The 17,352-nt window shown below is 34.4% G+C and overlaps 1 protein-coding gene across 5 annotated transcripts in view; it reads left to right on the top strand.

The window, feature by feature from the left end:
* Positions 1-6,981: 6,981 nt before the first annotated feature.
* Positions 6,982-17,352, top strand: part of LOC106111879 (myocyte-specific enhancer factor 2A) — a 47,784-nt gene continuing 37,413 nt past the window's right edge. For all 5 annotated transcript variants that reach the window (XM_013294066.1, XM_013294062.1, XM_013294061.1 and 2 more), the window contains exon 1: positions 6,982-7,206. The gene's annotated coding sequence lies outside the window, so the exon portion shown is untranslated. The remainder of the gene's footprint in view (positions 7,207-17,352) is intronic.

Here is a 17,352-nt window from a genome sequence, read left to right as displayed (position 1 = left end):
ACACAAAAATGACCCTATACACTAAGCAGTTTTTGCTGAAGAAATGAAATTATTTTAATGCTCAGTATTATGAGCTTTAACTGTATTGCTATAAAGGTGATGTTTTTACTTCAAGTTTAGTTTTTTCTTTGATTCCCTTAGAGGGGTGATGAGACCCCGTGCGGAGTGCGGGGGCGCGGGAGTCCCTGAAATGTGCGCCGCATCTGTCCCTACACCATCTTAACATCATGAGAATTTCTGATTCATCGCTTTTTGTCATCTTTATGTTTGCTGTTTTTAATTATTAAAAATATTATAACTATTTTATATGTGAACAATCTTTTGTTACACCTTATGTAGAGTTTTAAAGTAAATTGATCATTGACGATAAATATTTTTTGTATGATAAAATATCAAATTTTGTGAAAAATAATTTAAAAAATGTCGTTAGCTCCAATGTGCTTCTGTCTCAATGCTTAGAAGCAATTATAGAAAACTGTATAATTTTCCAATAAGAAATATTCACATTTGTTACTTATCCTTCGTATTACAAATTTAAATATTTTTAAGATTTACATAATTGTGCAACGAATCTTCAGAATTATATGATAAGAACAAGACAAGTTTAACATAAGAATTAAGAGTGTTAGGAATCTTCCTTTCAGATATAAATCTTTTTAAACCAAAACATTCAGGTACGCAAATAAATCAATAGCAAATAAGCTAAGACGATTTAAACAAGATATGTTTCAAACATCAATGAAATGAGGGCAGTTTCTCCACCATAGTGCGTTCCAATAACCTAATATTCAAACGATAGAATTTCGCACACACTTTTGAATAGCTAGGAGCAGCTTAAGTTGGTTATCTGCCATCTCCCGGATTGTATCGGGATGCGATGGTCTGAAACATGTGTCGCGCCACGTGGGTCCATAGCAAAAAACAAAAGGAGAGAGCCATTCAATGTCACATATATAGATACAATTGAAAATGCACTGTATAATGTAGAAATAGAGTACAATATTGATAGAATAGAATATGTAGTTGTGATGTTTTCATTGAAATGATATCACCTTGTGGGAGACTCCAATGGGACAGGCGAAAGGTTAAGCATTATGCGTAACATATTGTAAACTCGTGCGTAGACAATGAGAATACGATGTTTGTGATGAAATTTTAGATGAACTCAACATTTATTCATGTTTACATTTATTGTCATGGACTGTGAGTTCAACTACCTGAGAACTGGTACAAAATATTAACATTCGACTTGGAAAACTGAGATGAAACATGTTTTATAGGTACTGGCTGGCAAGAAAAAGTTATGAAGACAAAAAGGAAAATTGTTACTCTACTGAGTTTAAATTTAGAATAAAATGATTGCGTTGTCAATTGATACATGTTCTACCACAGAGTCGTATATACCTTGGACCTGAACCAAATTTATTTTGTCTTCTTTATTTAGTAGTTTAAGGGTACCAAGTTTTATTAACGCTAAGATTTATGGGCCGGCTCGTCCGGTATACCACGACCACACAGAAAACAGGCGTGAAGTGAAGGCAATTCCACGTTTGGTCTGATAAGTGTGGTGCCGGAGGCCTAATTTTAGTCCCTTTCCCTTTTCATCATTTTCTTAAGAGGAAAGGATGGGAAGAAAAAGTGGATTTGACGGTGGAGGCGACGCATAAGAAAGGGAAAATTTCCTCTTTTTGTGCATCTCCTCCTCCGTCAATTAAAGGTAGGCAATGCCTCTGCAATTGCAGATGTTTATTGCGGTCGCTTTCCATTTTGGTGGATTTAGGATTCAGGTGACTGCTTGCTTGTTTTCCACCTTATATTATATTAAAAAAAGATAAGGTATTGTTTTGTTGACAAGCAATTGTAGGTATAAGTTATTAAAGTTTAGGTAAACACTATCGAGTGGGGAGCAAAACAACAAGTACATACTACGTGTTCAATAGCCAACGCCTCGGGCCTGTTTGCTAAAACTAATTACGCTATTACATAGTACTTTGCTAGGATACTGAAGTATATTTAAGAAATAACTAAATCTCTTCTTTAAAAATTAAGCGTGAATCACATAGAAAATATAGAGAAATAAAAACGGGGTAACTGAAATTTGTTTTCTTTTTGTTGTAAATACATTTTTTATACAGAATTTATGGCTTTTATTATAGTCCACAACATACAATTTACTATTACAACGTTTTTACAACATACTACATCCGTTGTTTAATCTGTAGAGTTTTAATTTCATTTTCTTTCTCTACAAAATTTCTTAACATTAGTGAGTATTAAAATTTAATAAAAAGATTCTCTTCGCCTACTCTATCTTATAATAGACCATAATCTTAATCTTAAGAGCCTAGTGCCAAGATTCGCCTTGAACTTACTTTAATATTAAGACCTTTTAAACACTACCGCTGATAAATTCACAAAAGATAAAACATCAGTAAGTATACGTTTTAAAAACTTTCTTTTACTCTCCGCGTTTTAATACATCTATACTATTATAATAAAGCGTAAACACACACATCTTTGTCGCCTAAGATGTCGGCGATTACAGCATATTTTTGAATAATTCTTTCCTTTATAAAATGCCCTACACTTACGTCACGCTTTAGGCTATATATTTTCACGCCATTAAACTTAAAGGGTTGATATTTTGAATAAAAACCCTAATGTGGGAAAGAGACCATAAGTTACTGCCAACATCAAGCAAGCAAGATTGCCATAGTAAGTTAAGGTGTTTTGACATTTGCAATTGAGAATTCGACAAAGGTAAACAATAAAATAAAATTTTCATAATTTCATGCGGACGAAGCCGCACGGGAACAGCTCTTAATAAAGAAGCAATAAATGGACGAGGATAAGATTTAGGTAACAAAACAAATTTTGCTAAATGTGCGTGCCCTACTCTGTGAACATAACTGAAAACATACTAGTAAATATCTTTAATACAAAGTATTGTTTGATATTGAGATAATGTAAATTTACTCGGTGGCCAACTTTCATCTTTGTAAAACAAATATCTGTTTAAACTAGTCTGGAATTCAAATTTAGAGCTGGCTGGAACAATGATTTTCCAACCACCGTTTTAAGCTTGGAAAAGTCGATCAATGATAATTGTAGGGACCACCCTAAGAAGGTCCAGAACTTACCCAACAAGACGGTAAATTAGTTTACCATCTTGTTGGTATTACTTCAAAAACTCTAAAGTCTATCGAGTTTTCCCGGTGCTTGGCTTGACGGCAGGCGGCGCGGGCGAGCGGCTGCCGGCAGTATGTGTTCTATTTTCGTCCTCCCCTCGGCGTCGGCGCGTGCGCAGCGCGGGGAGATTTGCTCAAGAGTTTAATGCACTGAAATCTCAACGCTTGTCAATCTTTATATACAACTCGTTGTTCTTTTGAACCACTTTAATACATTTTCAAGATTTATATTCTTACCTTGCAATTACTAAAAAACAATGTATATTTTAGGCTCCTCTAACATTCCGAGATTTGAAATTAACCTAGTTTTAGGTATTTTGTCCAGTATGGTCTTTGATTAGACGAGAATAGAATTAGAAAATTTTTAAATTAGGCGTTATTGTATACGAAGACTACTAAGTTGTTGGTACAGTCAATAAGAGCTATGAGATAAATTTAAGAACTACTGGATACACTACATTTATAACAAAATACCTTTTCTTCTCCGCTATCTCATCCTTTTATATTTTCAATTCTATTCGTGTTGTCAGTTAAATATCATACTAATATTATAAATGCGATAGTTTAGATGGATAGATGGATGGATGTTTGTTTGAGTTTGTAGTCTAAACGACTAAACGGATCTAGATGAAATTTGGCACAGATGTAGAGCATAGTCTGGAAGAACACATAGGCTACTTACTTTTGTTTTTTTAATACCACGCGGACGGAGTCACGGGCGAAAGCTAGATAAAAATATAACTGAAATTGTATCTAGACAAATTGATCAGGCGTTTAAATATGGACTATGAGTTGATAACTGTTAAATGTGTGTTAAAAAATTAGTAAATTGCCTTTTATGTTAAAAACTCGAGTTCTTAGTCTGATGTTCTGGTTATATCTGCCTGAGACGTTCTTAATAAAGGCATATCGTCGAGATAGACAAGATAATAAAGTACATTTGTCGATTTCGGTGTTGCCTCACGCGAAGCACAATTTATTGTACTTTCACATTTTAACGGCGTACCAGTTCAATACGCTCTCTTTAATTATTGTAATCTGTAACTGGTTTTCTTTAAAATGTTCTTACTCAGTAAGCAGAGTGCCTAATCCTTTAAATTCACAGCTTTATGACTAAAAATAACTAAAGAGAATTTTAAATTACTTAATATATACCTAACGTAATAACATGGACGTTTTAAAATCGAATACAAAAGTGCAAGGTCCTTAAAAAGGCATAAAAGATCGCACTTACTTAAATTATCTTATTCTTTGATTATTTAATTACGCATAAACGTCTGAGAGTGGGGAAAAGTTGTTGCCTTTTTGACAGATTTATAGCGGGAACCGTATCAAAGAGCACATGAAAGTAAATTGTCAGGCGTTATTATCTGACTAAATAGCAGGGGTGGTTGACATATGGTGAGGAAGATGGGATGATTTTTGTAAAATCTTAATAAAAAAATGCTTTTTTCTGTACAGAAGAGTAATAAATAAAATATAATAAATACAATAAATAAATGAACAATGAAATTATTGAAATCTCTTTATTGAAAGAATAACGTAATAAATAAAAAAATGCCCTGTGAACTGATATTTACTGAAACGAATTTAAAACACTTGGCTTTGTAAATGTCGCTTACAATCTGACTGACGTCAAGATTTTAATGGAATTTTTAACGTAAATGTGACCTTATTAATTAAAACGTTTAATATTTGTGTCGTTTTAGTATTCGGCCTTAAGTCCGGTAAACAATTCACAAGTTGAAAGTGGATTTCCTTTGCATTCATTAATTATGCGCATGCAAATAATAAAATTTATATTCTAATCCAAGTTATGGAGAAAAGGACGTTGTTATAGTTATCAACTTTACCGGCAGATGGCGACTCTCACCAACAAAGGAAAATAGTATGGCATTAAAGCCGTTGTTTTGTAATTGTGTGCTTTGGCCGATAATTGCTGACTCTTCAATAGCGATTATAGCTGAATAATATAAAATAAACTTCGCATGATATCCAGTAGTTATACTTTGTGACGTAGATAAGTGTTGCTAACAGTAATAAATAAATATTGTAATTATCAAACTATTTTTACATTTTTTTAAACTTATAAACCGATTTCAAAAATACTTTCATTGTAAGAGAGCTACGTTAGAATTGACTAACATCATCAACTTGCCCTTGTTCTTACATAGGGTCGGCACAGTATGTGCTGCTCTTCCATACTCTACCAGCTATCTGAATTCACTCCTTTCTTAAATATTTTTACTTTTTCTTTTTACTGCTAACAAAATCGTCAGAAAAAGCTATTCCTTAATATACTACGTTGTGATGAACTGTTTACACAGCCTTCATCTTACTAATTCATATTATAAAAGCGAAAACTTAGATGGATGGATGGATAGATGTTTGTAAATTGTAGCCTTAAAGGCTTAACGGTGCTCGACGAAATTTGGCAGAGACGTAGAGGACAGTCTGAAAGAACACATAGGCTGCTCACTTTTGTTTTTTGTAATCCCACACGGATGGAGTCGAGGGCGAAAGCTAGTGCTTGTATAAAAACATTAAGAAGATCAAAACCCACATTAATTTAATTCCACAAACATTCTTTTTAATTTTTTAAGATCTTTTAACAATTATTTAATTTAGACAAAATCGGAAATCCAGTTTAATCACAGATTTAATGTACAAATTGAGACGGCATTTCCTTTCTAATCGCTTCTTACCTTTTACTTAAATCTTCGATACAATTTCCTGTGTTAGTAGCTAATATTTCTAATGTTATACATGTAAAAAATTAACCTTATCCCAATGGCATACGATTTAAATTCTATTAAATGTTTTCACGGCTGAAACTTCAGATTTGATAAATTGTTTTTTTGGAATTTCGACTCTAAACGTTTGTATTAAGGTTTATTTTTGTATAATTGTTGTTAAATCCATGGTGGGTGTTTAATGGTCGCGCTGAGGCTTGGGTACAGCTGTCATGTCCCCCGGGTGTCGCTAAGGGTTTTGTTTACAGTTCCCTCTAATGACGATGCTCTTACTCTTAGTGACTAATATTAAGTGTTTTTTCCTATATTGGCTCGCTAGTGTTAGATTTATTAAGTTTTTTATATGGAAGGAAAGGCAAATGGATTTAGCGAGGCATGGGACACATAGAAAGGAATATCTCTTTCTGTATTCTCCTCTATTAGTTAAGGGAAGCAACGCATCTGCTTTTGCGGATCTCTAAGGGCTGTGGTCACTTCGCTATTTTGGCGAATTACGAATTTAAATACTTCCCCAAAAAATAATAGAAGTACTAACTACAACATAAAATTTAAGCAGTTAACAACAACTTTATGATAAAATCAAGCCTTAATTCCTTCAACCTTCCTGTAACAGTATGAGCGTAAGTACGGTGTGTCATTATTTTTCACTGTCACAATATATTTGTTCAATTCATAGGTATATTCACCCTGTCTGGCAATTGACCAAATTCAAGTGAAGAGTGTGAATTAAATAAAAATAATTGTGTATTATAAATTCAAGTACCAACGAAATAATAGTCATGTAAATATTATGTTGCTGTGAAATAATATCACACATAGCAACATTGTAGATTTTATAAAATGCGCCGAGACTAGCCGCCCAAGGAAGCATACGCCCTAGCTCAAGAAAGCTCTGTAGGGCGGGCGACTTCCTCACTGCCAGCGCCCCTAGCGGCGGCTGCCGGCAACAACAAGCAGACGGCCATTGGCCAGTCGCCGTGACGTCATCGCGGTTCTAGCCAATAGGGGGGGCTGATGGCGGACGATCGCGCCCGGCCGCAGTCGCACTCGCCGCGCCTTCGTATGAGCTGTGTGTCGCTCTCGGCTCCCCGCACCCCGCGCCCCGCGCTCGTCTCGCCCGCATTCTAGTCGTGGGTGTCGCGCCGTGCAGTCCTCGCGTGTGCCGCCGAGCTCAGTGCGCCGTTTGTGAGTGCTTTAATTCCCGCCCGAGTGTCAGTGCGATCGAGGAACTGTCAGCCGATCGCGGAGGATGTTAACAGCGCACGGTGAGTGCTAACGACGTGTCGTCGTACGCTTATCACGCGCCACGTGAACGCGCTCTATTTATAAAATGTAAACATGCCGCTAATTCGATTCGAAATCGTCGTATCGCTACTTAGAGAAACGCGTCCGGCCCCGTCCCGTCCGCTCGTTAGCAATAGAGTCCGCGACGTCGAGATTGCCGAGTTCCTGTAAGATCGCTGCCGCCTGCCGTCAGCCGCCAGCCGCCGCGCCGGTGCCGTGTTGATGTTGATAGGATCGGAATGTGTAGAGTGGTAGTAATTGTGGAGGCGAGCAGCGTTCGTTCGCGAGCGGCTGGCGCTGGCGAGAGCAGTGAGCACGATAACGTGACCTTGAGGCGCGGGCTCGCATGCCGGCCGGCGCTCCGCCGCCGCACCGCACCGCACGATCTCTCGCGAAACGTTCCAGACAAACAAACTTAGCCGATCAACGCATACAATGATAACACCTCTAATATAGGACCATACACTAAAAAAAAAGATCAAACAAAAAATTTAGAAGACCCGATTACAAAGGAATATGGAAACAGAGGTCGAAAAGTCAAGGGAATGGCGGTTTTGGATGCGTTTCAATTAGAGACAAACGACTCTGTTTAATCAAATGACTAATAAAGTTCAATGAGTAATTCAAATAAACTATAACGTCACGAGTCCCGACAGATTATTGGTTTGGACGTGTTGAGGAAATATTGGAATAAAATGATCCCAAATGTGCAAAGCGCATAAATATTGTTTATTTAGCCTTAACAGTATTTTACTTCTCGCTTTTGTCGCTTGAAAAATTATTGTACGACACCTTGGGTTGGAGATACTACGCATTGCAAATTTATAATATGTCAGTCAAGTCCGTCCGGTTGAGTTACCTCGATACGGTCAGGTTCGAGGCATCGCATCGCAGTCCGTGGTTCGCACTCCCAGCCCGTTCCACATATTTCTTTAAACGGCTTTTAATACGGCAACAGGGACGATCGTCGACCTGCTTCTGTTTAATCACATTTCTTTCAGATTCAGATCGTGCACGAAACATTCCACGGTAAATTTCCACTATACATGATGTGTTAAACACAATAACTTGAATGTTCGGTTAGTCAAAGCGAGAAAAAAATATGCGTTATTTAAATTATTACAAATAGTCTAAAGAAAATTATAAGGTTTTTGGATTTTCATTCGCACTGTAGTCAATTGGTTGGAGGAGCTGTTAACATATGAGATGCGACGGCGATATGCGATCGTACGAGTGCGAGCAAGACGGAGATGATTCGCATCGGACGGTCGAACCGGCCATGCGAGATGCTCAGCCGTATCATAAATATTAATCAGGCGTTGGTGTCAACAGCCAGCGCGTAACGTGATACCACTGCGATCCGCTGCTCGCCTGGTACTCGCCTGCCGGGAGCCAGACGACTCTATACTGCAAGATAATTGCCACAGACAGACAAATCTACTAGAAAATACACGCCGATTTTTATTTATAAGAAGTTTTTACTAATACATCTAAGTGTATACAACAATATTTTGTTGATAAATCAATTTCGATGCCTCTAGAATTACTCTTTCCCAGGAGGACTTTGAATTTGTGATAATAATGTTATCGAATGCACATCCGTTTACGCATGCAGCCATGACCTGCCCTATAGCTCTCAGCGATTGGAAAACGCAGTTTATGTTAATTACTTTTAGTCTACAGTACTATTAAATGATAATTTAGTTATACCTTTTACGAAAGGCGTTACTTAAAGTGTTTTAAAAGTTTGGTCATTTTGGTCAACTTGTAATTGTTTTTTTATAAAATTCATGGTCATTTTTTATTTTATTACTATTCTGGGTTTTATTTTATTTTTAAGTAAATGTTACTTGCAAAATACTTTTAATCACTTTAAAGATTTTATTTACTACCAAATATCCAAATTTGGTTATGGGAGATATTAATATTTTTAATTATCGGAAGTTGAAAATTTTAAGGTTTCAAAAATACGACCTCGTTATTTTTAAAATATTGATATTAATTTTAATTAATGTTATTTACTAACAAAATGAATTACAATAACAAGTTAAATGAAAATACGTTTCCAAAATTAAAATTTATCCAAATATGGAGAATGAAGTCAAAATTAACGTTTTAATTAATCCAAAATTATATTTAAAAGTGCAATTGGAAAAAAGAAATACACGAGGAAGTTAATCTTGTAATTTTAATGGCAAGACAGGTTCAAAATCATACGTTTACATTAAGTTTCAAGTTCAGAGAAGATAGTAAACTTTTTAAATAAACCGTAGCTAAAAAGGACGTGAACTACACTACCCATAGCAATGAGGACAAAAAACGTTGTTGATCTTTTTTAAATAAAAACAAATTGATAACACTTTCGATCGAATACTGAAACCATATATTGTACAGTCGGCCGGTAAACTGTTGAAAATATCGTTCGACTGGGTATCAAAACTTTTATAAAAAAAATGAGCATTTCTTATGTTTCTTATGTTCCTTCAAATAATTACTTATAATTGTTCACCGTTGTCCAGAAATATTTGAACGCACCTTTCTCCTTAGTATCGATTACTTTAAACTTAATTAAAATTCTTCCATTCATTGCATGTCTTGTAAAAATGCTAACAATCTTGTTAACAGCGGTATTGGATATTGATTTAATTGCTGATAATTTATAAAAAAAAATATAATTTTTACCAATTAGAGTAATACGGTCACAGACGATGAAAAAGTGGGCTAGTTCTTGAGCTGTAAACACATATGGGGAGTCGAGTATATTATCATAATGGCAACACTGGCTAAGATGTGTCGCTGCTAGGTTGGCCACACTGGATTGTCAATCAGGATTGTTACATTTCAAAGTTATAACTTTATGAAATAAAACTTCTTCAAAATGCAAATTATTGATATAAATAAGTTACTTAAATTATAAAATATTCAATTACATTTTTGTGTCGCTTTTGATGAAAGAAAAACGGTAGAAATTGGTTGAAACAAAGCCAATTTAACAAGTAGAAATTTATTTAAATGTCTAATAACTATTATTTTAAGCAGTGTTTGCACCGCAATTAAGCACTTAGTTTATAGTTCAATCTGGTTTAGGTATATTTTAAAAGGTATGGCAACACATATGGGGAACCTACATGGGCCGCTTTTTCCCGCCGATGCGTGTGAGCACATCTGCGAAGTTTTTGCTTGCGTGTGTGTATACAGACACTTTTTTGTACTAATGTATAGCCGACGGCCGCTCGTAGCTTCGAAGATGCGTTCAAACGTTTTTCTTTTTTTTCCCTTTAGGTATTAACGTTCGGTTTTATCGTCGGCCGCTGTTACTAAGTAAATATTTTTTACCTACAATTTTAATTACAAAATTGCTTTTAAAAAGGGTTTTCTGCTTTAGTTGTGAACGATTAGATTTAAATTCAATGTTTTTGGATAGGACTTATAGGAAAATGAAAGAAAAAGAGTTGCACCGAATCTCTCTGGTGACTTGTTAATGCACTTTATAATAAAAAATCTTGAATTAAAATGAACTTAAGCACTTTGTCTTGCATTGTTTGTTAGTCAGAGTTTGTTGTCAATACGTTCGACGTCAATGAATTATACTTGAATGGTAACCAAGTATGGAAACGGCGCCTTAATTAATGGATTTTTAATTTATTTTACTCTATGACATCAAAGATTATGATGTGTGGTGAGATGTGAAAATTACAAACACACAAGACAACACATTAGAAGTTTGTAACATTATTTAAATAAAACAATAAATGCAAACAAAACAGCATGATCAAGAATGTTAGTATTTAATTCAGATAAGGAAGCGGTTAGATAGCTATGAAATGGCATTTTCAACCTTATTCCATTGTAAGAAAGGCTTAAAAATTTTATCTATGACAAAATCACTTACAACTTATCACTTTGAAAACAATTGTAACTGGTATCACGAGGTATTACGTAATTTATAGGTACATACAATCTTTTAGGCTTCACGTGGAATACTAAAGCGCACATTTTTTTGCGCAGATTAGATTTCGTGTTTATCTTTTTAAGTAGTATTTATATGTGTTGAATAAATAAATATGTAGCTAGTATATACGGGAAATAAGATGGATTAACATAGTCCGGCGCGTTAATATTTCGATCACGATTGTTTGCTTCCCTTGTTTAACTGCAAACAACACAATCATGGTCATTACTTACGTTCCTACTTATTTCTAACATATAATTGTATATCTTTATTTCCATTAAACAGTGATCTCTGTGACAGTAAGCATGCTATACGGTCAGTTATAACTCAAGTTAAAGTTAATTCTATCGTCCGCAGCGAGCTTTATACGTCTTAAAAAATGCTTTCAATTTTTATGCAACATTACCAGCGCATTTGATTAGAATTACGTTACAAACAGAACTTCAAATTGCGAGGATAAAACAATGTGAGCAACAACCAATATTATTTGAACCATTTCAACAAGGGGCGCAAATGATGCGGAAAATTATAAGTCCGCGTTACAATCATACCGAAGGATGTCATAAATTTTAATTTAAGAAGTAATCTACAAATATTGTAATAAAATAGTAATGTTTTGGTAATACATTTAAAAATGGATCATCAAATTATAACTTTTAACTGTTGGTCGTTGTCTGTACTATCACGTGCTTTTGCGGCGGGGACTTAAATTGAGTCAATTGTCCAACGCGGACTTAACTGTTTACAATGATAAATTGGATCGTAAGGTTTCGTTACATTTCAAAAATATATGTTAATACGACTACTTCCCTTGACTTTATTGAAATAAGCATAGTTTATTTTATATGTATTAAACACTATAGGCAAATCCATCACTGTTTTACACATATAAATAAATGTTTTTTAAAGATCAATACAGCTATTATGTTAAAATTATTTAGTAGATAACTAGTGAGTGTAACAGTAACAAATTTATGTGCAAAGAGTTTCGTAAAGCTATTTCCTGACTGCTACGAGGTTACCTTACACCTCGTAACATTTAGTACCCTGCTTACCGTTATTATGCGCACTTATCTGAAATAAAATCTTACTAATATTATAAATGTGAATGTTGAGGATGGATATTAGAGTTTATAGCTTAAATTCCTGAACGGATCTCGATGAAATTTGGCACAGATGTGGAGGATCGTCCGGAAGAATACATAGACTACTTACTTTTTTAATTTCATTTAGACGAAGTCGCGGACAAAAGCTAGTATAATTATATGCCATTATTGTAAGTCGCATACGAGTATTTCAATGAGATATAAAATCTTCCGCTGGCTGCGCCTGCGCCGTCTCGTACCATTGTAATAGATACGCAGTGAGTGATGGATGAGCTCTTATCACGACTGATAACCTTCCGTCGTTTGTCCTGCCTCCCCCGACCCTCGCAATCCCGCTCAGCCCCCTCAGCCCCTCTGCGAAACTCACAGATAGGTACGTGACTTTTAATTTGCAATTACTTATTTAAATAATTGTTTTATAGTAATAAATGCTAAGACTAAATATGTTAATTATTGTAGATCGGCTGTACGAAATGATGCTACTTACTGGCTTTATTTACAAATAAGAATGTGGGGCAGTATAGACACGGAAACTTTTCCAATTATTTACCAAAAGGTATGCTCTTAAGTAATTGTTTTTTAAATTGAAATATTACATCTTTTTTATCAATGGGACTTTATAATTTTTTAAAATTAATTAGAAATTCCTTGCTGATCTCAATTGTCCAAAAATGCGAAACGTGATCAAGCAAACAATTATAATTAACAATAGTTTAATTTTGCCAACTAAAAACATTACTTTAAGAAACACAAAATACGCATTTGTTACTTCGCGTTCCACTTGTTCTAGCTATTAAGATATTCAAGGCGCAAACGTTCGCGAAACGACTTGGCATTTTTTTTAAAAGTATTGTATACAAATCGTACGCGTCTCGACTGACCGGCGATCGTAACTCGAACCGGTCATGCTTTTGTTGTCTGTAGTCATTAGTGAACTTGGCGTTATCGGCCTCTAATGGCCGCGTATCAAATATTGACTGTTTCACTATCGTATACGTCATACAGACTCGACCATCTTAGAGCGGACACATTTGACTAAAATATCGCACTACTGTTTAGTCGCGTTGTGATTCCTATTAGCTTATGTGGAGGTGCGCACACTACTTGATTTTTAGTTGTGCGACTAAACAGTTGAATGGGCTACGAAACAATCGAGAATCGCACAACAGTCTGCGCCCGCTCTTACTCTATATCCACTTGAGCGTTTTTTGTTTCCGATATCATAGCGCTTTTCTGCAAGTCATCTTTGAATGTTAGTTGAAAAAATTATATAATCTCAACGATATAGATTACGTTAACAGCGTTAAAAAAAGGAATTTCGATGTTTTCAATGGATAGCAGTTTAGATTTACTTTGTATTTAATGCTAACTTGAAAGATATCTTTAGTGAACAACCTTGAGTGCATAAGATGTTAAAATCTGAAGAAAAAATGTAAAAAGAGGACTAGTTAGTCAGGTAGTTAGATTCTCTTTTTGTAAAGGGACAGGCTAAATAAATAATTTCCATATAATCTTTTTTATAGTTTATCTTTTTTATCTTATTTTTAATAATTATTAAATTTGGATTACTTTAACATGAATAGTAATAGCGATAGAAATAAGCAAAATTGTAAAATGTATTAATTCGAAAAGTTTGTTGTAGTAGCTAACATATTCGTAATTAAAAATTTTGCATATAAATGTAAAAAAATCAGTAACCTTGTCTAAGTCAATTTTATAACGCCTGAGAAACTTGCTACTAAATTATTTTGAATACGTATTTCCTGTTTTGTAATTCATTTGAGCGAATTATGTTAATTAATTTCTTTATGGTTTAACTAGTAAAACATTTTTATAGTGGTTTTGAATATTGTAAATAATGTTTACAATATTATATACATATATTTTCATTACAAATGAACAATTAAATATTTCTAATCTATTCTAAAATTAAAGCGTAAACACACTTCTTCGTAGCGTAGGATGTCAGTAACAGCATATTTTTAAATAATTCTTTCTTTAATAAAAGCCCTACACTTACTACATGCTTGATGCTTTATATTTTCACGGTATTAAACGTAGGGGGTAAATAAATTGAAAAAAATCATCACGTGAGATCGGGACCATAAACTACAAGCCAGCAACATTATGGAAAGAAGGTTATTATGGTAACGGTAATTTTGACATTAGCAATTAAGAATTTGACAACAATAAAATACAGTTTTTATAATTTTATGCGGACGAAGCGGCACGGGAACAGCTAGTATTATATTTAGTATATACTACATAGTTGCAATTATCTATTTAGCATTAGGTTAACCAGGGTAACAGAAATTTCCAAAGGTCGTAGCAAATATTGGTAGTTTGATAAGGCGACCCCGTATTGTCTTTACAGGTATCAAGAACAACCTCCACATCTGATAGCGTAATATGTATCATCATTAACACATTATTTTATCTTATTGTTATTTGAAATGTAACAATTATAACATTACCATGCGTTTCGACTGTCATGAAACATGTTCCACAACAAATAATTTATTACAATTTATTGCTACCACATAACGTCACAAAATATAATTTAAATACTGAATATGTACACTTAAAGTAATTTATACGTAAAGTAAGGATGTTTTAAAAATTCACCACCTATTTGGAGAATAGGTATTAGGTAAAACTTGTCGCGAAAACGAGTTATTAGGAAGCGCTAAATATTTATTTACATGATAAATAACATAAAGAATTTTTTAAAGAAGTTAACATGAAAAATATATTCTATGCAAATTGCTTTTCTTCTCTGAAAATGATAATGTCTTTTGGGTCATATTTTTTTGACAGTTAACAGATCAAAGCAAAGCCAAATATTTACATGCTTCCTATTTTTTACGAGATTCAAAACAGGTTATCAATTATCGAAGATATGTCGTATCTTGTGCAAAATCGGCGAGAAAAGCAAAAAAATCACTTAGAGCTGCGGGTAACGGCTCGTTTATTATTTTTTTTTGTTTTCGTGCAGTGTTTTGCGTTTTTCATTTAATATTTATGAAAGTTGCTCATTAAGGATACATTTCGAATGGTTTCCTGTAAGTATTTTTTGTTTAATAATTTATTTTCGTAACGTATATACTTAGACGATTTTCAAGTGATTGATTATTTCTATACTTCCTTACTTATAAACCAATTTAAAAATTAATAATTGAGATTGTACTAAAAAATCCCAGTTCAAACATATTTTACTTTCCGAACGTGGAAACGTCATAAATTCAAAAATAATGCTTATTTTACCCGTGGGCGTTTGTACCCGAATGAATGAAGTACTTCGTCAGTTGCCGGTAGAGTTCGTGTATCTCCGGCGCTCAAGGTCAAGAGAGGGGGGCAGTAGGGGGTCGCGACCTCGTTTCCACGGGGATCGATGGGCGCGCCTGGTAACCCACCCTAGAATTCGGCCAGCCGGCTGTTTCAGGTCGAAACGACGTGCGTTTTCAATGTCAACTGATTCGTGTGAGCCACCCATTCCGGCCAACTCGGCTGGTGGTATTGCCAGTTTACGTGACTTTGTATTATTACTAACGGGTTGTTGTGATTCGACGAATGTCTGTGCTTGGGTCAGATGATAGTTAAATAAAAAAAATCGAAAGTGAAAACAGTATAGAAATGTGTAAAACGCTAAAATCCAGACATCATACTAATCACACTATCATACTAATATTATAAATGCAAAAAGTTTTGATGGAAGGATGGATGGATGGGCTATGGATGTTTGTTAGAGTTTGTAGTCTAAACGGCTGAACGGATTTCAATGGAATTTGGTATAGATATAGAGGATAGTCTGGAAGAACACATAGGCTACTCACTTTTGGTTTATTTAATTACACGCGGACGGAGGCGCGGGCGAAAGCTTGTTTTTTTTATAACAATGACATATTTGTGACCTCTTATATAATATAGTCTATACATGGGTTAGTACAATGATGGTTACATTTTGTTTGAGTAATTTTTTTTAATCAGTAATGATGTTTTGGTAAAATATTTACCTAGGCTTACTTTACCTACTACAATCACAGTTCGGTTAACAACTTAACTCAAGATATGACATCTCGATAAGAAGTCTACGTAGAGGAAACAAATGATAAAACATAGATACTATATCCCAGCGTACGTACAATGGAAAGCGACTGTTATTTAAAAAGAAAAATTAAGTAACTAGTAATTTCAATTCTTTCAAAGTTTGTTAAAGTAAGTTATAAAATTGTATGCAACCGTCCCGTCTCCCACGACGATATTTTGTGCTAAGTACTTGTATGATCGTTTACTTTTTATTTAATGTTTTATTGTACAATTAGTAATTCGTTGTAACTATTAATGTAAATGCGTCGCTACAATTTTAGACATGTTTACATTTCTATACGTTACTTAAGTTATTTTACAACTGTTTTTATTAAAGGAATCGATTTAATATGTTATATGCACGACATAACAAACATAACCTAAGATAAAAAGGATCAACTAAAAGTTTGACACTACTAAGCATACTAATATTATAAATGCGAAAGTTTAGATGGATGTTTGTTAGAGTTTGTAGCCTAAACGGCTGAACGGATTTCGATGAAATTTGGCATACACGTAAAGGATAATCTGGAAGAACACATAGGCTACTCAGTTTTGTTATTTTTTTTTATTCCACGCGGACGGAGTCGCGGGCGAAAGCTAGTTTTAAAATAATTTTCAAAAAAACTTTACTTGTACAGCCGAAACAATTTAAAAATAGTTAATAATACAATACTAAACAAATATCTTTGCCTGCGACAAAAATTAGACTTATCAATATCATATAGATCGATATTCGAATTAATATAACACGAAAGATGCGACGATAACTCGAATTGTCTCGCCATTCATAAAGTGTTACGTCCGCGTATGTAAAAATTAAAATTCATTTAAATTCAATACCCTCGGTCTATAAGTAAATGTCACGATAACCGTTTACTTCCTACTACATAGTAAGGTTGCCACTTCAATTCTATGAGGAGTAACTAGAACTAATAGCCAAGAACTTACATTTTATTTATGTGCTATTTTACACTGATTAC

This window comes from Papilio polytes, unplaced genomic scaffold (assembly GCF_000836215.1).
Source record: "Papilio polytes unplaced genomic scaffold, Ppol_1.0 DF824146.1, whole genome shotgun sequence".
NCBI classification, from domain to species: Eukaryota; Metazoa; Arthropoda; class Insecta; order Lepidoptera; family Papilionidae; genus Papilio; species Papilio polytes.
This window is presented reverse-complemented; position numbering and strand designations above follow the sequence as displayed.